Here is a 21,769-nt window from a genome sequence, read left to right as displayed (position 1 = left end):
TTGGAGACGGGCTCCCGTGGACTGGAACTCCACGCACCTGACACTCAGGGGAAGTGACTGAGGACAAAAGGGAGCAGTGAGAATTCAGAAGCTCCGGAGTCAGGCCTCTGATTTGTGTGCTGGCCTCTACAGGATCACACCGCACGACCTTGGGACAGACGGTCCCGTGACTTCCCCGGGACCTCCGTGTCCAACGCCCGAGGGCCGGCTCATCTCTACTGCCTCCTCCAGGCTGAAATCTGACGCAGGTATAGTCCTCATCTAAGACACTCCCCCTACAACTGCAGGACTAGGAAACGAATATATATCTGTTTCCAAACCAGTCAAGTCTCTCTTAATACTTGTATTCAGGACTTGTCTTCCCATGAGACACTCCGGGCTGTCAGTCTGTAATTAGACTTTCTCCTGCTCATAAAGCCAGCCTGTGTGGAATGAGAGACAGAGCTGGATTAGCCCACTGTAAACAAATGTGGTCAGTCCCCTTCTCTCCAGTCTCGGTTCCGCTTGAGTGGATTTCAGCAGCTCCTGGGCGAATGTTAATGCCTCCTACGTACACAGTTGCAAGAAAACAATCACGTGTGCCTCCCTTTCCTTGAGAACGCTTCTCGAGCATCTCGGTGACATAGCATGGGGCACCGGGGGGGCAAGAGGCAGTGCAAAGAAACCAGAAAGAGCCTAAGGCAGGAGATGGGCACCTGGGTTTCAAGGGAAGCTCAGCCGCTAATTTTCTTTGTAACCTTGCAAAAGTCACTTCAGCTCTCTGAGCCTCAGGTATCTCAACTGTAAAATGAGGCTGAGAACACCTGCCTCGCAGGCCTGCTGGAAAGAGTAATTGAGATAATGTACATGAGAGCTTTCGGTAAAGCTCTGCAGGCGAGGGGCCAGCGTCAAGGATGACTCTCCCAGCTTTCCGGCGCAAAGGGTCAGGGAGTCAGGGTAGGTACAGAGCATGCAGGAGAGCCAGGTTCCAAATTCTCATCAGCATCAGAGTCCTAGAGGACAGGGGGGTGGGGGGTGGGGGGTAGACCCAATAGCTCCTGAACTGCCCTTTGTTTAAAATTGCCCTGAAATTGGATGTAGGTTTTCACTTTATGTGGGCTAGAAGAAAGAGTGCTAATGTTTGAGCATTTATGCTCTTTTATAATCTTTCCGGTAGTTTTAGATGAGCCCCCAGTCCAAACTTGGGGGCTAACACCAGAAAAAAGGGATGGGAGGGAGAGAGGACTTGAGGACCAGTTGCTCTGACAGTAAGTCTCCCTAGGCTCTCTGTTTCTAAAACTATAAGCAGCTTAGAGTCAGCTTAAAATGGGGACAGGGGCACCTGGGTGGCTCAGTTGGTTGAGCGTTCAACTTCAGCTCAGGTCACGATCTCACGGTTCATGAGTTCGAGCCCCACATCAGGCTCGCTGCTGTCAGCACGGAACCTGCTTCGGATTCTATGTCCCCCTATCTCTGCTCCTCCCCTGCTTGTGCTCTCTCAAAAATAAATAAACATTTTTTTAAAACATAAGTACATAGAATAAGTAAACATTGTTTAAAAATAAGGACAGATATGTAGCAGGTTATTAAAAACACAAATGATATATTTGGGAGAAAACCACAAATATTTGGGGGAGTATTTTCACAGGGCATAAAGGAGGATCGGTCCATGTCATGTACCGTAAGCATCATGAAGGCAGAGGCCATACTCACTACAACATCCCAGCACGCGGAATACTGCCTGGGATGGAACAAGCCCTCTGCAAATACCTATCAAAGGAATGAACCACCCGCATGAGGCTTCCTGTCACCCCTTGGCTTTTCTGGCTGATCACAAACAGTAAGAAAGGGAAAGCAAATCCTTCATGGAAATTGTCCAAGGAATTTGCTAACGTTTGTTGTACCGATTGTTTCCGGGTTTTTTTTTTTTCTCTTTTGCAATTGTTTCCACTTTTATTGCTGTGTATCAAACCACCCCAGAACTCAGCGGCTGGAAACAACATTGATTTATTATTTTTCAGGATCCTGTGGGAGGTCACTTTTGGGGCTGGAACATGCATGATGGTCTCTGATCTTTCCGGATTTTTCTCTTCATGGCCTCTCATCAGGCAGTAGTCTAGCCTAGGCTTCTTTCCAGCCTATCAGCTAACTTCCCAGAGAGAGTGCTTCTGCTTCTGTCACTCTTGCTAACATCCCATTGGCAAACAAGTCCCATGGCCAAGTCCAGATCGGTGCAGGAGGGGACCACACAAGGCTGTGAATACCAGGAAGTGAGGTTCATTGGTCACACCAATCTTCCTGAGCAGCACTTGATAATGAACTTATATATGTAAAGCAGCACTTAGTTTGTACTACTTAAGTATTAGTGATAGCTAATAATTATTAATCTTAATTATAGCATATTGCCATAATTATTATTAAATTCCTTGCTGCCACTACCTTTATTTTTTGGAGAATGAAAAAAGAACCCCGTGCTAGGGACGCTTTGGTATATCCTTCAAACTCCGAGCATATTAACCCTCTGTATTACGGAAGCTGCACAATCATGTGTGAGTAGTTGAGGCAGCAACAAAACATGAGGATGAATCCCTCTTTCTCCCCTTCCCCTACTCCTTTCTTTTTTCCATGGTGTCCCTGAACCCAAGTATACTTTGCACTTATTCCTAAAAGCGATGTTGGAATGGAAAGGAGAATGACTCGTCTCTGTAAGAATCCATTCGCTCAATAAGCCTTTTCCTAAGCCCATCACAGCACTCTCCTTCCCTTTCCCAGGGACTCATTTGGAGGTGGACATGGGACCCAGTTGGGGCAGATGAGATGCCAACGGGCAGCAAATCAGTTGGGCGCCTTCTGAGGAAGACTCTCTATGCTTGATCAAAAGAAAAAGGTATGCCAGGGCAATCCTTGTTTTCCTTCCTACTTTGGGACGTAGTTGTATGAAGACATGATACCTGGAGATGCCTTTTACACCTGTGTTGCCATGGCATGACAAGAATATCCTATCAGTAGCCCTCTAGTCCCAGAGGAAAAGAGGCCCATCGACTGAAAAACTCAAGCAGCCTATGGACCTTCAACTTGAAACCGAGTCGTTCGGTCAGATTCAGACTCCCTTTGGCTGCTACAGCTTGAAGCAGAGCTTCTTAGCTGACCTCAGATCCATGAGAAAACCACTGAGTTTGGGGAATACTTGTTACTCAGCGTCACTTGGCGACAGCTAACCAGTAAGGCATCGTATTCCCCAGTCTGCCGTCACCTGAGCTGCAGAATCTAAAGTCTCAGTCCAGGACCACCCTGATACGGAAGAGAATATAATAAGGAAATTTTTGCCCCTGGTGTTTGGGAACCAGAGTAACCCACATAAGCAAGGTTAAGTAGGGGCCGTGGAGCAGTATGGTTAGGAAAAAAAAAGTTAAAATTCTGGATCGAGTCTATCCTAATTGCTGAAATGGACCAAAAAGCTATAGACTTACCGATCAATCAGATGCGAGAAACTGTATCTAAGCAGCACTTAGCTGAAGGCAGGGATGGGAAAATAGGTGAAAGTATACCAGGTTTATACCTCAAGTTCCAATTGTTCAATAATTCTGCTCCACTCAATATTTTTCTCCCTTAAGAAATCAATGTCACCGTCAAAGTGGCAATTTTGTGCCACGCCCTTTCATCTAAACCGTATGTAAAAGTGTGGACAGTGGTCTCACCATGGCTCCCTTTTCGTTTATATTTTATTGTCTTATTTTGTGTCCATCTATTGTGTGTATAGCTGGCTTTTGTGCGAGAAATCTTCCAAATGATGTCTGAATATATACGTAATGTAAACCTGGTCTCCAGGCTTGTAGAAACTTTCAAGGAATACTAGGAATTTATTCAAGGGCGATCAACACCGTTATTGCTAACATAGAAATTATTAATGGCTGTAGTAGCACTACCATTTCCTGAGCCCTTTTGCAAGCCTAGCTGTGTGGAGATGTTCTGCACACACGTTCTCCAATCCTCATACCAGTTGATTAGGTGGGTACGGTTATCCCGTGTTCTTCCAGTAATAATAAAGAAACATGGTGGGTGCTGCTTCGGGCGTGGAAGTGAGCTCTTCACATGCGTTGCCTCAATGCCTTCTCACAGCCCTGACAGCGGGAAGGGTTATTTTCCCATGTGTTAGATGAGCAAGCCGAGGATCCAGTGGCTGAAGGGACTTTCTCACATCACACAGTCGAGAAGAAATAGCGTCAGGCCTTGAACCTGGCCTGCCTGGTTCTAAACCCCTGTTTGCTCTGCTTCACGATTGTCTCCCAGAAACAGAAACCATGTTGCCTTTCTACTACTCTGACCCGTCGTCCCCAACCCAGATGGGTTTGCTCATCCACTCCAGAAATCTTTTCCGGCACCAAAATTGGCAATGCCAAGATTTGAGTGGAGTCCCGTGTAGATCGAATCTGGTGACACCGGGGCAAAGGCCAGCACAAAAGGCGAGGAAAAGTCTAACAACTTTTAGCTGCTGTCTGTCTGGCAGCTCCCTCTCCTCGCGTCTGCCTCAGAGACCAAACTGCCACCAGCCTCGAGGCAGGGGGGACCCACCCTGCTGATGGGAGACCTTTGACTGGGAAGCAGCCAATGGGTGCCGACCAAAGAAACAAACACACATTATTCTTTCCTTCACAAAACTTGAGAGTTTACAAGTGCCTTTTATACATTTTGAGTCTTGCATCCACTGTGTGAAATAAATCTCATTCTGCCCAAAGTATTTGTCATCTCAGATGTTATATTCTGCTCTCCTTTAGTGGAGACCTAGAATATTCCAGGGACCTTTCTGGGCAGTTTCTCGTACAAGACCTCATTTAAATCCCACCAAGTGCCTCTGAAGTAGAGATCGTTATTTCCACCTTGAAGAAAAGGAAGTTGAGGATCTGGGTGATGGTGTGACACATTCATCCCCATCCAGAAAGTCAGTGTGTTTGAGCCCAGATCATCCTTCATCACACCTGTGCTCAGTCCGCGGCCCGAGGCCACTGTAGGACGTTGCCCACAGGCTCTGACCCAGCAGCCTGGCCTCCGCTGAAACAGTGCTGTGCTGATGGCTTCTTCAGTCAGTCTGTCTCACTCTTGTGCCTAGAAGTAGACGACTTGTCTCGTGCAGTTGACACGACTTCTGATCGAGAAGGCGCCGCATCTGAGGAACTGAACCCAAGGAGCTTCACTGACATCTTGGCGGATTAGATGTTAAGGCCCTGAACGTGGAGCCCAAACCTAATGCCACCATGGTGTAAGACATCAGGGGGGTGTTAGGACGTGCTGGGTGAAATTAGTAAATAATTTGTTGCCAGCGGGCAGAGTGTGGCGTGGCTGTTTTTTAAACCTAATCCCAATGGTTGTTGAGATTCTTCCCTTAGGAGTGGGTAGAGTCTCTGTCCCCTCCCTTGAATCTGGACTCTGGGACAGCTTGGCCAATAGCCTATAACAGAAGTGGTGCTGTGTTAGTTTCAGGCCCGGGACTTAATGAATGGATGGTTTTCCATTGCTGTCTCTTGGGTCACCTACCCTTCAAACCTAGCCACCACACTGTGAGGAAACCCAAGCCACACTGCGGGGAGACCCACACGGGGAGGAGCTGACGAGAAGCTTTCTTAGCCATGGGAGCGAGCTGTCTGGGAAGAGGGTCCCCCAGGTGAGCTGGCCCAGGCAGTGCAGCATGGAGCAGGGGGTGAGATGTCTCTGCTGAGCCCTGAGCAAACCACAGATTCATAAGCAAAATAAATGACTGTTGTAGTTTTATACCACTGTGTTTTGGGGTGCTTAGATACACAGCAATGGATAACTAGAAGAGAGGAACCTGGCCTTTCCACTGACAGTCACTTTGAATCGTTACAGCAATCCACTTAAACAGATGGAGAAACCGAGGCTCAGAAGGGATACATAACTCGCTTGAGATCCCATATCTAGTAAGTGGATCAACATGGATCTGAATTCATTCTAGATAAATCCTCCAGTCCCCTAAACCATGGGGCGGTGAGATAGAGACAACCAGTCTCCAGATCCTAACCACCTGTTTATCCTAACCTTTTTCTAGCAAGATCCTGCGGGGACTCTGAGTGTAAGACCAGCATACCAGCAAACTCTGCCTTCAGGTTATGCGATGCCTTCTTGGGAATAACAAATGCATCCAGGTTTGAATTCCAGGCACAATTCCAAGGAGCGCCTCCTGGGGTAGGGGGTCAGCTGAGCAACTTTCTGCCTGTGTGACCTCAGGGTCATCACCTAACTTCCCTGATCCTCAGTTTCCTCATCCATAAGAGAAGGACAAAAATATCAGCCTCACCGAGTTGTTTTAAGGATCAAATGAGTACATATTGGTAAATAACAGTACCCGGCCCAAAATCAGTACTCGATACATCGAGTGTCCCTAACTTTGAGGACTTAGAGAGAAGAATTTTCTTTGCTTATTCCTCCCTGACCCTAAAGAGAGAGCTCCCTGGGGTCACGATGAAACAGATGCATCCCACCCCTGAGCCTCATTTATTTTAACCTCCTCAAAGATTCAGCCCTTGTGCCTCCACTCCGGCATCCCCTGCGGACAAGAATGAAGCTCAAGCCACGGCCAGTAAGCTTTGCTCACAAATTCCTCCTTCACGACTGACTGAGCCCCGAAACTGGAAACAAACATTCTGTTGAATCATGTAAATCCCCGCTCATCTCCAAATTGGGTGCTGGAGTGCCTCGGGGAAGTGATTTTACAACCTCACTGACTTCAACCAAGGTAGACACCAATTGCTTTTGCAAGATAATTCAGCCTGCCCCTGGCAACAAGAGCGTGCAGGGGCTCCCTCCCTTCTCCCCTGGACTGAAGGGGAGCAGTCTCTTCCTTAGGGAGGGAGAGGAGAGAGATCTTAAGCCTCCCACCCCAGGAAGCCTTCCCCCGGACCTCGCAGGTGGAATTCAGAGACTCATCACTTACTCACATTCTCACTTGAAAAAGGATCTCAGATAAGGGGCAGGGTGGGGGAGGGCCATCTTGAGAGATGGCCTCTGCAATATGAGGTCAAGGTCACCTGCGCTTTGCCTCACAACCTCCTGGATTTCAGAGGCAGGGTAATGCTGTAATGGAGCTACCCTTACATCTCCGCGCAGGAAAATGCTTTCTAGCCTGTGGGCCCCTGGGGAGAACTGTTATCTTTTCTTGTACCACTGCCTTTTTAAAAAAAGTTTATTTTCAAATCTAGGCCTTGCAATAGATCATTCAGCCCACAGCCAACAGCCCTGTCTATCCTGAGATGCTGTGGCTGTGTTGTCACAGACGACAATTCCCCATGTTGGTTTGAAAGATTACTTTCCTCCCAGTGGCTCGAGTCCCATTGCAAATGTTAGAAAACAGGTCAGCAGCCCCACCAGTAATCATAATCATAAAAATTACTGTCTGTTTTTGAGAGCTTAGTCTCCAAGGACTTAATAACCGCTATATTGTGTATTTTTTGCTTTGGCTCCAAAAAGCAGATCTTATTGTCTGTATGTATTTCATATATGCAGAAACAGGTTCAATAGCCAAGTAAGTTGTCTAAGGCCACGCAGCTAACATGTGGCAGAGTTAGAATTTTTTTACTGAAGAATAACTTACCTACAATATTGTATTAGTTCCAGGTATACAACATAGCGATTCGATATTTATATAGCTTGTGAAATGACCACCACAAGAAGTCTAGTTACCATCTGTCACCTTACAAAGTTGTTACAGTGTTATTGACTGTATTTTCCATGATGTACAGTATATCCCCGTGACTTATTTAGTTCATAACTGGAAGCTCGGACCTCTTAATCTCGTTCACCTCTTTCACTCATCCTCCCATCGCCCTGCCCTCCAGCAACCGCCAATCTGTTCTCTGTATCTAGGAGTCTGTTTCTTGGGGTTGGGGGTTTGTTTTATTTTTAGATGCCAGATACAAGTGAAATCATATAATTTTGTCTTTCTCTCTCTGACTTATGTCACTAAGCAGAATACCCTCTATGTCCACATTGTTTCAAATATCAAGCTTTCATTCTTTTTTATGGTTGAGTAATATTCCTCTGTGTGTGTGTGTGTGTGTGTGTGTGTGTGTGTGTGTACCCCTCATCTTCCTTATCCATTCATCTATCAATGGACACTTGGACTGCTTCCTTACCTTGGCTAATGTAAACAATGGTGCCGTGAACATAGGGGTGCATATGGCTTTTTGGGTTAATGTTTTCATGTTCTTTGGATAAACATCTAGAAGCAGAACTTCTGGCTCCTATGGTAACTCTGTTTTTGATTGTTTGAGGAACCTCCATACTGTTTTCCACACTGGCCGCTCCGGTTTGCCTTCCCACCAACGGTGCACAGAGGTTCCTTTTCCTCCACATCCTCGCCCACACTTGTTTCTTGTGTTGTTGAACGGGTGTGAGGTGGTATTTCATTGTGGCCTTGATTTGCATTTCCCTGATGATGAATGTGGTTGAGCATCTTTTCATGTGTCTGTTGGCCATCTGGATGTCTTCTCTTGGAAAAAGCAGAGTCAGAATTTCAGTCCTGCCATCACTGACCATTGTTCAACTCTTTGGGGAAGGTTCTCAGATGTCTTTCCACACTCTAGAGGAAGATGCTATCCAGACTGGTTAAGCCTTCCCCAGCCATGCTCAGCTGAAGGACTTCCATCCAAGGCTCACTTTCTGCCACGTGCTGAGTCAGTTCAGAGCAGGCCAGAATCCTGCTCTGTCCTCACCAGCAGATGGCGTCCATTATTTTGCAGCCTCCCACTCACTTTCTGGTGTGCTTGGAGACCAACGACCTCACCAAACTCAAATGCCCACTGTTTTGTCCCAGGCTATGTTCCCTCCGCTGTCTGGGTCCTGCACGGAGGCTATAGTAGGTCAGCAGAATTCCTGACAGAGGATCGAGCCATGATAGAGACTCCCAGGGACCTCAAGGGACCGAAATACACAGATGTTCACAAATCATCCACAAGGTCTTTATGAAGAGCAAACACGATTTACAGGACTTTCCTTGTTCACTGTCCTCTTCTAAAGGCAATTGCCCTGCCCACACACACCACAGCCCCTGAGCTAGCATGTGACTCCCTGGGAGGCCCAGATCGTGCTAGGTGTGCACCTGATCCAAGGCCAGCTATAATGTGGTCCACCATGAATACTTCTCTCCAGAGAAGGGTGAACTAGACAGTCAGATTTCCACTCAGGGAACTTGAATTAAAAGATGTAGGAGGGACACCTGGGTGGCTCCGTCGGTTCAGCATTCAACTCTTGATTTCGGCTCAGGTCATGATCTCACAGTTCATGGGTGAGTTCAAGCCCCACGTTGGGCTCTCTGCTGACAGCACAGAGCCTGCTTTGGATTCTCTCTCTCCCTTTCTGTCTGCCCCTCCCCTGCAAGCTCTCTCTCTCTCTGTCTCAAAATAAATAAGCCTTAAAAAAGAGATGGAAGGAAAATCCGGTTATTTGTAGCAGAAACTGAAGCTGGTTGGGTGCCCAAAGAAAGGCTTTAAAATAGACTAGAGAGCCTGAATAAATTAATGTGATGTGCAGACAAAAATAATGACCGTATGAAAACCCAAGCAAGCAGAAGTTGCTTCTTAGGGTGACCACATGAAAACCCAAGCAAGGAGGAAGATCAAGGTCATGTGAGGAAACCAGTTGTTGGTGGCAAGAGAGGCAGAAAGAAGGCAGTGCTTGTGTAGAGCTCAGCTGTGCCAGTTCCCGACGCTGGGAGGGAAATCCAGCAAGCCCTTCTGCCCTGGACCCAGCTGCCTTGACTGGGAGGCCTGGCCACGCTCTGGTTCCTGTTCTTGGCCTCCTGGGATAGCTCCTTCTTGCTCACTGCCTAGGCCATCCTTATGGTGACACCCTGCCCTCCTCCTTCTTTCCAGTGCTGTTTGCATAAGTCTCCTTTCACCGCAACTAAGTGACTCTCACCGAGACTTCATCTGCGCACATTTGTGGTTGTGGGAGGGGGGATGGGCTTATTTGTATTTTATAAACTCTGACCTTCACGGATGCTCTACTGCGTCTGCAGGCATTTGGAAAACAAGGGGCTGGGGCGCCTGGGTGGCGCAGTCGGTTAAGCGTCCAACTTCAGCCAGGTCACGCTCTCACGGTCCGTGAGTTCGAGCCCCGCGTCGGACTCTGGGCTGATGGCTCGGAGCCTGGAGACTGTTTCTGATTCTGTGTCTCCCTCTCTCTCTGCCCCTCCCCCGTTCATGCTCTGTCTCTCTCTGTCCCAAAAATAAATAAACGTTGAAAAAAAAATTAAAAAAAAAAAAAAACAAGGGGCTTACGTATGTGGCTTGTCAGTCATCAGGTGCAGAGGTTGTGATGCTGTGGAGTTTTCTTAGTTTTATCTTTGATGCACTGCATGTATTTTTGTTCCCTTTTTTTTTTTTTTTCTTAACGTTTATTTATTATTGAGAGACAGAGAGAGCTAGAACATGAACATGGGAGGGGCAGAGAGAGGAGGAGACACAGAATCTGAAGCAGGCTCCAGGCTCTGAGCTGTCAGCACAGAGCCCGGTGCGGGGCTCGAACTCGCAAACCGCGAGATCATGACCGGAGCCGAAGTCGGACGCTCAACCGACTGAGCCGCCCAGGCGCCCCTGTTCCCGTTTTTTAATTCCACTTTTACCTTTGGTGATTTCACATTTGATATATCGTGATAAGCTCCTCTCTAAAGAAGATAACGTATACATAAATTTTCACACGGGGATCAGTCAGGGCCCCTTGGGAAACAGAATCCCCCTCAGGTGGATAAAAAGGAGAGAGTTAAGCACAGGACCTCTCATGGAGCTATGGGCAAGGTTGAAGGGACTGACCAGGGATGGTGAGAGGCCCAGAAATGAGCAAGAGCTCATTATCATCCAGGTGGTTGGAGGAACAGGGAAGGCAAGATGAAGACTAGAGCCCGGTGGGTATTGGGCCACGAGGGGGATGGGAGCCCAGCGATGGAAGGATACAGGTGCTGCCGGACCCATCACTCCAAAGCAGGGAGAGGGTCAGGGGAGAAGTTCCCCGATCCCTTTTTCATCTCCCCCTGGGACTTCCTGCTGGTGCTTTGCAACCTCAACCAGGCAGCAAGGAAGTCCCCTGGTACAGCCTGGATTGGTGGTGGAGGGGTTAGGATAGCTGCCTTCCAGGCGGTGAGGTGTGTGCGGGGGGGCCGCTTCCCAGGTCCCAGAGAAAGGCTGCGAGAGGCGGGGCATGGTGCGTGCAGGCCGGGGATTGAGTAAAGGCAGCAGCGATGAGCACAAGGTTCCGGGCTTGAGCCTGGTCGCTGACAGGGATCAGACCAGCAGTGGCGAGAGGAGACCGTTCAGGCCCAACTTCATAGATGGAGGGCTGACGCTGAGCTCCCCGTGTGGCTCAGTGGCAGTCCTGGAGGCAAGAGGCCCGCGGTCCACCCTCCTTGCAAGCCTTTGCGCTTCCAGTTCCCCATTTACCCACCGAGGCCCTCCACTTGATCAGCTTCCGTTGCTCGGCTTTTCACACCCTCAGGGGAAGGGTGTGTAAGTGGTCATCGCCGCTGATGGAGAGCTCAGGGTTTGCGGGTTCTCCTTCCCGCTGCCCCCGGCGTTGTCCCCTGTCCTTGAGAAAACACTTAGCCCGGTGAGGTGCCCAGGTTCTCTGGAGACCACGCACCTCCACAAACAGCCTGCCTGTTTCAGGGCTAAGGGACGCAGTAGGAGAACTCCCACACCCATGTAGGCTCGCCATCACCCACTCCTCATTCCTGCCGTGGGTGCAGAGTACCTCCTCCTGAATCCAGCCTCGTGGATTCAGAATTTCTGAACGTGTAGACCCAGGCTCAGTTCAAATGTATGTGTGTTGCCATCTTCGGCAAAAGGAGAACTTAGTTAACCGAAGAACGAGGCTAGCATTTATTGGCTAGCCGTGATCTGCTAGGTACTCGTGTATACCATTTCATTTCATCTTGATGTTCATTCTGTGAGATGAGGATCGTAGACACCGAATAGCAGAGAGGTTAATCGGCCCACACTCTCACATTTAATGCTTCACAGAGGCAAGATTCGGGCTCTGACTCTCTGGAACCAGGCGCCACGCTTGTCCCATGATACCGTCCTGCTGCTTGGCAAAGAAAGTGCCGCTTGGTGGACCGGTTGGGGAGGGCTGAAGGGCTCTTTTTAAAAACACAGCAACCCCGGCGACGGCAGCCAGGATCTTCTGAGCCCCATTATACTGTATGTCTGTAGAGCTGAAAATAACAAAACTATACTTCCTAAAATAATTTTATAATGTTCATTATTCAGTTGTTTGGGCCAGATCATTCTGACTGACCGCCCTCGGGCTGGGGAAAGGCACGCACAGGCACACAAGCCCCCTTCTCCAGACACCTCGCGGGAGCCCATCACATTCCACGGCCTCAGGGCAAGTATCTCATGCCCACCAGAGCCAGAATTCGCATCTCTGATTTGGGTTTTAAAGACAGAGATTTACACAGGATTACAATCTTTTTTTTTTTTTTTTTTTTTTTTGGTTGTGGTTGCTTCCAGTTTCCATTGTCTGAATCACAGCCATGGAATAAATTGAATCTTTTTCTAACGTAGAATATATTACTCTTGAAATAGTAGGAAATGTTGATAATTGCCTTTTATTGGACTCACAAATAATTTATAAGTTGGTCCGGTTTGAAAAAAATATATATATCATGGTCTTTTATTTCTTTGGCTCCTTCCTTGAGGCTAGAAGCAGCCTCTAAAAATAGCTGCCTGCGCGACGATAGGCCTAGCGCTCCCCCTGGTGGTCATGGCGCAGGATTGCGGGCTCAGTAAATGGACCTGAAGCCGCAGACGCGGCATTGGAATAATTCTTTCTCCCCTAAGTACACAGAGAAATTTGATTTATTCTTCACAGTCATGTCTGAATTACAGAGCACTTCTCCTTATAAAGTCCATCTGCTTTGAGGATAAGTGAATGATCAATCCCTCATATACATTATCATGCCGTGAACACGTCTGTGAGTTTGTAAGAGCTTCTGTGGTTCTACCAAATGTCAGGGAGGATGGAGGTTTCTCCCCTCCTTAAGAAGATACTGGGCAAAAAATACAAATTGATCTTTACTTAAGCACGGTAGCTACTTACCAAGGGTATTAAAGAAACATGAATGTGTGGAGGGGGAGGGGGAGGGAGAAAGGGGGTGGGGAGCAGGAGAAATAGAAGACCATGGGAATGCAATGCTTAGCTTAGAATCCTGGCTCCGCTTACACGCTGTGTAGGCAGCATCCTCACACGGCCCTCCACAAGGGTGACAGACAGACACTCTCCCTCTTCCCCTGGGCACCAAGGAAGACTGTATTTCCCAGCCGCCCTTGCAGCGGGAAGCCATGTGACCGAGTTCTGTGGGATGGGATGTGGGCCAATGGGATGTGGGCAGAAGTCATGCAGCGCTTCCAGGCCTTGCCCCAGAAGCATCTCTAGTAATTTTTCACACACTCTCTGTTTCTGTATCCGCACCATTGGAAGCAAAGCAATCCAGGACGCCAGAGGCACACCGGGGAAGCAAGCCAAACCCATGCATCATCACTTAAAGGACACTTGCCCAAGAGAGCCACCTGCTTCTCTTCAAACTGTGATGTGAGCAGGAAATAAACTTATACATGCTAAGCCACTGAGATTTGAGGGTTATTTGTTACAGCAACCAGCATTAATTACCCTGACTATTCAAGCAAGTGTTAGTCACAGTTTCCTCAACTCAAAATAGGGATGGTGTGCAAGCTTCAATGCCACAATGTACGTGGAAAACATTTGGCAGCCTCGGGGTCAATAAATGCTGGATAAAGGCAGTCGTGTCTCTCACAAGCAATATTTTCATTCCAGAAGAATATTTTTGTTGATATCCCACAGGTTCTCAGTGCAAGAAAAAGAAGACCCAACTCCAACTGGCAAGCCAAATGGAGATTACATTGGCTCCCAGAGCCGGAAACTTCAAGTGCAGATTAAGCCTTTGGGTTGGTTTAAGCCATCCAGTTAGAGGACCCAGGTCCTTTCTGTGGTTCCATTCTTTCTTCTGCCTGGCAAGCTTCAATCTAAACCTGACTCTTCTAATGGCCAAAGATGGCTGTCAACAGCCCCTCCTACTACACGTTCCTAGCTTACTTTGGGTTTGGGAGCAAGAAGAGATTCATGCCACTATTCTAAGAAAGAATCTTCTGATTCCCCTGCTTGGGCTGGCTTGGATCACATGCTCACCCTGGAACCAATCACTTGGTTGAGGTGGCAAACATGTGCGGATGACCTGACAGTCAGGACCCATACCTAGAGCTCTAGAGCTGGGGGTGGGATCAGCCTTCCTTAAAGCACGTAAGCTGCGGGGCGCCTGAGTGGCGCAGTCGGTTAAGCCTCCGACTTCAGCCAGGTCACGATCTCGTGGTCCGTGAGTTCGAGCCCTGCGTCAGGCTCTGGGCTGATGGCTCGGAGCCTGGAGCCTGTTTCCGATTCTGTGTCTCCCTCTCTCTCTGCCCCTCCCCCGTTCATGCTCTGTCTCTCTCTGTTCCAAAAATAAATAAACGTTGAAAAAAAAAAAAGCATGTAAGCTGGTGGGGAAAGAATGAGAGCACGTGCATTTTTTTCTTTTCTTTTCTTTTTTAATGTTTATTTATTTTTGAGAGAGGGAGACAGAGCATGAATGGGGGAGGGGCAGAGGGAGAGAGGGAGACACAGGCTCCAGGCTCTGAGCTGTCTGCACAGAGCCCAACAGGGATCTCGAACTCACGAACTGGGAGATGGTGACCTGAGCTGAAGTCTGTCGCTTAACCAACTGAGCCACCCAGGCGCCCCAAAAAGACCACCAGTATTTTAAAAGGATTGTTTTTTCAGCAGAGCAAAGAAAGAGAAGGGGAAAATGAATGCTAGACAGGCTTACCAAACGTGTGTGCTACAGTTGGTATGTTTATTACCCTAGAAGCAAAAAACAAGGTGTACCGGTAGGTGCTAAGTGTTATTGTGTGATCACCTTGAGTGATCCAACCTTTCAGAAATCTGTAAGTTAACTGGATATTATGGTTTTCAATTTCCTAACCTCTGACAATGAGTTCCCTAAAATATCCTCAGATATTGACTTCTTGAAATATACTCGGATATTGACTTCCTGTCTTTCTTGACAGTGCAGTGTAAAAAAAAAAAAAAAGTCTCTTAAGAATAATTTACTTTCTTCCTCTTCTGCTTTCTTTCCCCTTCTTTGTTTCTCTGTATCATCCTTTCACTGTGTGCAAGTGTTTTAGAAAGCCTAAGATGCTATAGAATTGGGAGGAATTGTTCTTTTCATGGACTCTTCGTATTAAAGTAAGTCATACGATACACGATCATAAAATAATGAAACTGACTTTTCAACTATGCAGCTACCTGAATGTGTGCTGTTTCTCTCAGCAGTCGCGCGTAAAGAGGTGCTGTTCATGTTTCGGTGATGTAGCCATAGTTCAAATTGTATTGATTACACCTCAATTTTAACCAAAACAGCGCAGCAGCTTGATCGACCATCCTACATATCTGATTTGATTCCCAACCCCTTGTAAGGTCTTCAACAAAATGAATCTATCTGCCGAAGCAAAGATTTGTCTTTTCAAATAGCAGAGCTCGGGATCGGAAGATCATTGCCGCTGGTGCATTCCACAGTGGTCTGAATGGGCATTAAAGAGTGAATACTGAGGAGGGCACATGAGATTTACATGTGCTCCAGGGAAGAGAAGGTCACAGGCTAGTCTCCTTTTCCTTCACAAGGAGGATGATCTCTTCATCACCCTTTCAGTCACCCTATGGCAGCATTTTCCCAGACTACAGGCTAAATCTGAACTCCTCAGCATGTCATTCTGGCCTTGACCTGCCCCCTCCATTCTCCCGTTGCCTCTCTTTGGCTGCTCTCCTGCACACGCACCCTGCGCTCCCGCCAGGCCGGAGCTCTCTCCACTCGCTGGGGCTCTCCCCAGAAGCTGTGGTTCTGCTCAGGCCATTGTTTGTGTCCCCTAACATGCCCTTCTCCCTGCTTTCGTGTCAGACTTTTGCACCTCCCTCAAGACCCGGCTCATCTGTCAGCTCCCAATTTTTTTCTAATCTTTTCCCACCACAAAAAAAAAAAAAAAAAAAAAAAAAAAAAAAAAAGAAGACTTTGTTGCTTTCTTTTTTTATCTTGTAGCTTAAAAAAAAATAATCTGTTACAGCACTTACTTTTTCTCTTGTACCATTTTCATTTATTATGTGCTTGGCGGAGGACAGATTGCCCACAGATCTGTTGTTTACCCCAGGCCGGCTCTCTTCCGTGTGGCAGAGCGTCTGACCCCTGCACGCCTCGAGCCTTAGACTCCTCTGTCAGCTGGTTGTGCCTGGGTTTGGCCAACGGGAGGAACTGACAGGAGGCTGAAGGACAGGAGGAAGGGAGAAGCCTGAATATCTTGTCCCCTCTTTGGAAGCCTCGGGAGCTGTATATGCCAGTGGCCATTGATCTCCCCCACTGGTTCTAGTCTCCTCTGGGTGATCCCAGCCTGTGGGCTCTGCTAACACCACCTCTGCTTTGTCCCTAGTGGCTTTCAGTTGCTGCTAATCTCTGGATTTCCTCACAATCCAACTTCCGTCTCATACTCTCCATCCCTGCTGTCACCAAGCCTCTGTACTAAATCCCCTCTGTTTCAAATGTTTAAAACTTTTTTTTTAATGTTTTTATTTATTTTTGAGACAGCGAGAGACAGAGCATGAGCCGGGGTGGGGGGGGGCAGAGAGAGAGGGAGACACAGAATCCGAAGCAGGCTCCAGGCTCTGAGCTGCCAGCATAGAGCCCGACACGGGGCTCGAACTCATGGACTGTGAGATCATGACCTGAGCTGAAGTCAGGAGCTTAACCAACTGAGCCACCCAGGTGCCCCTCAAATGTTTAGAGAGACATCGGTGGTCCTAAATGGACCCTGACTGATGCATCAGCTCATCTCCCCATCTAGCAGTGGAAAATGGTCGGTTTAATGAATGATGTCCGTGAATGAGTAGACAACCATGTTTTTTTTTGTTCTACACAGTTTTTGTATGTCCACTTGTAAGCTATTTTCTTGGCTCTTCCTGTCAATCTCGTTTTCCTTCCATGGCCAAAACTATCTTTTTTCAAGCTCTAGCCACTTTTCCTAGCTGGCTTTCCCAATCCCAAACCCCTTGTCCACGTTTACCCATACTCAGGTCCTGCATGGCATCTACATTGCTGACAGATGGTGAAGATATTGGGTACAGAGTAAGATCATCAAGATTAGAACAGTTGCAGAATCCATAAACCAAGGCTGTTGGCTGCAACCGATAGGACAATGGTGAAGGATTCATTATCTTTCCACTCTTCAGGTCTGATATATGACTCAAGCCAGAGCCAGGCCAATTTACAGTTGCTCCCAGAGCCCAGTGCAATTTGCAGATAAAAGGAAGATGCACATTTGTGGCCAAAGTGGAAGATTTGGGTATTGGGCCGGCTGCTAAAAGTGCTCCCTTGTGCCTGAGGCCAGTCCATGGCTGGCTGCTGGCCTCAGTGCTGCCCAGAGCATTACTTTATTTCCACAACGTGGAAGCCAAGTGAATACAAACCAGGCATTTGGAAGGGATCTGGGAATGTATGGGGGTTAAAGTTTCTGCTACAGTGAAGAGGGTGGTGCAGCCCACCTTTCTGCCGACTCCTGGCCCATGTCTCTCTCAAATCACCTTGACCCCACTTGGGCTTGGCCATGAATGAGGTTGACCAGCTGTTGAGATGTCTGGCACTAAAACGAGAAAAGGAAAATAACACAACTTAATGAAATCTCACCTGAGAGTAACATGTGTAGTGAGGACCTATTTATTGTGGGCTTTACACTGAGTTGGATACAGAGGATTGGGATAAGTAAGAGCCAATTCCTGTCACCAAAGCCCTACTGTCTATAGGAGAGAGACTAACACGCACAGACGGACAAAGGCGGGTTGATGGGCTGAGCCAAAGCCCACAATGCTCTGCGTGTGGCCCACATAAGAATTATGTTCTGAGGGAGGCTAATCCCAACTTGCCCACTTTCCAGCCTGGTGAGCTGGAAAAGTGAGGTATTTAATGGTGGAGAACATGGTCAGATTCGTCTTGGGGAAGATCACTCAGGTAACACTGAGAAGGCTGATTTGGTGTGAGGTGAGAGATTGGAGGCAAGGGCACCACAATCCTAAACTTACAACCCCCCATAGAGGTGATGGAGAGGAGCCAACTGATCAGAGAGGGGGTTCTGAATAGTCTAGTCCTTTCCTGAGGTGAAACTAGACTATAAGCCCCCTTGATGGCGAGGGCTGTACCTCTTCCGTGCCCGAGAATATCAAGTGCCTGACGAGAATGGGCACAGAGCAAATATTCTCTGAGGGTCATTGACTAAAAGCACAACCAACTGCATTTCGGAGGCGAAGGATCGATGGGAGTCAGGAAGGTCCAAGGTTTCTGTTTGGGAAAGTGGATGAGCTTGATGACCCTTGAGTGGGTTTAGGGGATCAAGTCATTGGTTCGGTTATGGCTTTGGTTAAGTTTGAAGTCTCTGTGGAGCACCCTGGTGAGCAGTCCAGCCGGTGGTGTGTATGCAAACACCCTCCGAGTCCTCACCACTGAGAACAATCCCCAGCTTCAAGCCCCGGGTAGGGACTCAGTAAATATTTGTTGGCCGAGCGAATGAGTGAATTGGTCTGAAATCCAGGAATGACCTCGACTCCTTGACCACCTTCTGCAAAGCAGGCCCCCTGGTTATTTTACTCCCCCTTATTTTCCTTCATAGCACTTACAGGTATGAGTCATCATATAGTGATGCACCTGTTTAATGCCTGACTCCCTGACTAGAGTACAGTTAGCTATATCTTGGCCTAACCTAGCCCATGGTAGGGATTAGGTAACTATTTGCGGCTAGGGAAGTAGATGTGGACGTGGACAGGATGTAGGTGGAAGCCAAGAGAAACTATGGGTCGTGGCAAGCTGGCGACTAGATCCAGCATGGAGCTTCCATGTCCCAAGTTCTTGTTTGTAACACTGGTCTTCGCATTTTCCACTTCCCTCCACCCCGTCCACGGGCAGCAACCCCAGAATCCAGCCTCGATGCAATTCTCTCCAGTCCCTCTCCGAGCTGCCGTTCTTTTATCTGCAAAATAGGGGTTTATGATGTGCCCTGCCTGCCCTTCTAGGTGGCCGGGAGCATTCATGAGCTCACTCAGTTCATGTTGTTTATGTAGGTGGTTAAATGCCACAGTGGGAAGTACCTTCGAGTGAAGACACTGAGCTCCACGCTCAGTTCCGCGTGGCTTGGAACAGCATTGTCTGCTTGGGCGGGGGTGGGGGGGGGGCAGTGGAAAATAAGATCCCTTTGGAGCACACCGCCTCCCTGCACAGGAAGCCCTTCATTCAATACAAAAGTCTCTTATCTGGCAGCCTGAACAAGGGCCAAATGGCCTGTCCAGTCCAACACCCACATTCAGAGCTGACTGAGATGTGGCACACAGAGACCATGCTACATCCTGCCTCCCTGCAAGCTGTCGCCTCAGCTCGTGGCCGCTTGGAGGCTGAGCTGCTGGCCACTCTGGTAACGGAGGCAGTGAGCAGGGGAAAATAGACATTAAAAGCAGAAAAGGCAGCTTTCACGATGACGAAGGATCGGGAACAGACTCCTGCAAACAGAAATTATGGTTTTTACAAATTTTATCTCCCTGAAGGGCCCACTTGGACTTTATTGTTGAAGGCAGGTCTTTGCACAAGATGTTCTCTCCCTCTGGACTACCCAATCCCTGAGGACTTTAGGCCTGAGGACAAGCCTTGTTCCCATGGTGAAGCGTCTCTTCACCCTGTGGGCAGACATAACCTCCTCCTCTGCGGGCAAGAAAGAGGGGAGAGATCCAGCCTTTACTGAGCGCTGGTTAGGTGTTGACTACTCCGTGTGATTCTTCATACACTTTCTACCGTTTCCTACTCAGAACCAGCTGAGGGATTTTGTTAGCCCCATTTTAGAGAGCAGAAAGCCGAGGGTCAAAGACACAAGTCACTGGGTCAAAACTACAGCTGGTAAATGGCTGAAGCAGGATTGGCCAAAAATCATATACAAAGCGTTTACACAGCTCTTTCTCCATATTTCTAATAGGGTGCTAATGGTGTGGCTTAGCGAGTATCTCCAGGGCAAAGATCCCCTCTAACTCCTCTTCCGGCCATACACGGAGCAAGTCTAGAGGCCCAGATCTGCTCAGACCCTGAGCACTTCCTAAGCAAGTAGGAGGGATAGTAGGGGGGCAGACACCCCCTCAGGAACAGGCTACTGTTGATCTTGCTACCCTGGTCTGGGTTCCACTGCTCTCTGGAGCGAAAGTTCTATTTAGTTAGTTAGTTTATTTATTTATTTTTGAGAAAGACAGAGACAATGCAAGTGGGGGAGGGGCAGAGAGAGGGCGAGAGAGAGGATCGCAGCCAGGCTCTGTGCTGCCAGCAAACCCCAACCTGGGGCTTGATCTCACGAAACTGTGAGATCATGAACCTGGCCCCAAACCAAAAATTGGACACATGACCGACTGAGCCACCCGGTCGCCCCTGGGATGAAGTTTTTATCAGCGCCACTGTGCCTCACCTGTCCACCAGCCCTGGCTGTGTGTGCCCGGCTCCAGTGGCCAACCTCTTCTTTCCCTGTGTGGCCTTCAATCCTAGTCCGTTTGCGTAATGCCCTTATGCTTGGACTAGGCATTGCAGGTCCTTCCTTGGGTGTTGAAATCCATGCTGCAGGTGCTGCCGATAATCCTTCTCTAGCTGACACCATCCATCTCCTAAAATGGCGCCCCTACGACCTTCAGCCTGGCTGCCACCTGTACCACTGTGGTTACCAGCACTTGACTGCGCCTCAAGTCAGACAGACCTGAGACTGAACTGTGTTCTGCCTCGTACGGGCTGTGTGTCTGAGGAAGAAACCCTTCATCTCTTTACGCCTCAGTTTCTTCATCTATAACATGGGAGTGATGCACGCCTCCTAAGATTACTGAGAAGATTGAATGGCATATATATTTGACATATGTAATGACCGTCATGCCTGATACAAAGTAAGCACTCAGTAAATAAAGGATGCCTGTTATTATGCCCAGCAGCACTCAGGCACAGCAATCTGGCCTTCAAGTCAGTCCCTAAGAAGTTCAAGATTAGTTTCCTTATCTCCAAGCCCATCCCTTCCTATTTCGTCTCCTTTTCCTATGAGCCCACTGCTAATGGTTTACTAGAGCCCACAGGTGCATTGTAAGAAAACTGTATTAGTTAGAGCAAAATAGGCCACGCTGCAGTAACAAATAGCCCCGAGATGTGAATAGCTTGACAGAGCAAGAAATGTATTCGTAGCAATACAATCTGATGACTGTTGGACAGACCATCGCTCTCTTAGAAGTATGGACTCGGAGCCAGGCCCCCTCTGCTGTGTGATTCTGCTGTCTTAATCATGTGGCTTCTGAGACTGCTGCCGAAGGAGAAGAGGGCAAGTGGACAGTCGAGCCTGGGAGTAGCATTCATTCCTTCTTCCACAGCCCATTGGCCAGAACCTGGTCACACAGCCAAATCTAATCACGAGGGAGGTTGGAAAGTACAGTCTGATCATGTACCCAAGAACTGGGACTTGGTGAACACAAAGCATTGTCTCTGCCCATCCCTTGATAAAGTAGCCTCCATAAGCCCCAATGGGTGAGGAGAGGTAGCTATATCTCAGCCACATGGCTTGCTCATCAGCTCTCGTCTATCTCATCAGCCCTGTGGAGTCTCTCAGGAACCAGTGCCATGGACAGGCTGACCTCAGAGGAC

The 21,769-nt window shown here is 48.3% G+C and overlaps 1 long non-coding RNA gene across 1 annotated transcript; it reads left to right on the top strand.

Annotated features, from left to right (window-relative positions):
• LOC123379627 lies at positions 1-8,311 on the top strand. Its single transcript, XR_006584314.1, has 3 exons — positions 1-248; positions 2,752-5,912; positions 6,041-8,311. It is a non-coding gene; the product is annotated as an uncharacterized LOC123379627 (long non-coding RNA).
• The last annotated feature ends 13,458 nt before the right edge of the window (positions 8,312-21,769 follow it).

Source organism: Felis catus, chromosome C1 (genome assembly GCF_018350175.1).
Source record: "Felis catus isolate Fca126 chromosome C1, F.catus_Fca126_mat1.0, whole genome shotgun sequence".
Lineage (NCBI taxonomy): Eukaryota > Metazoa > Chordata > Mammalia > Carnivora > Felidae > Felis > Felis catus.
The sequence above is the reverse complement of the archived record's forward strand: the minus strand, read 5'-3'. Positions and strand labels throughout refer to the sequence as shown.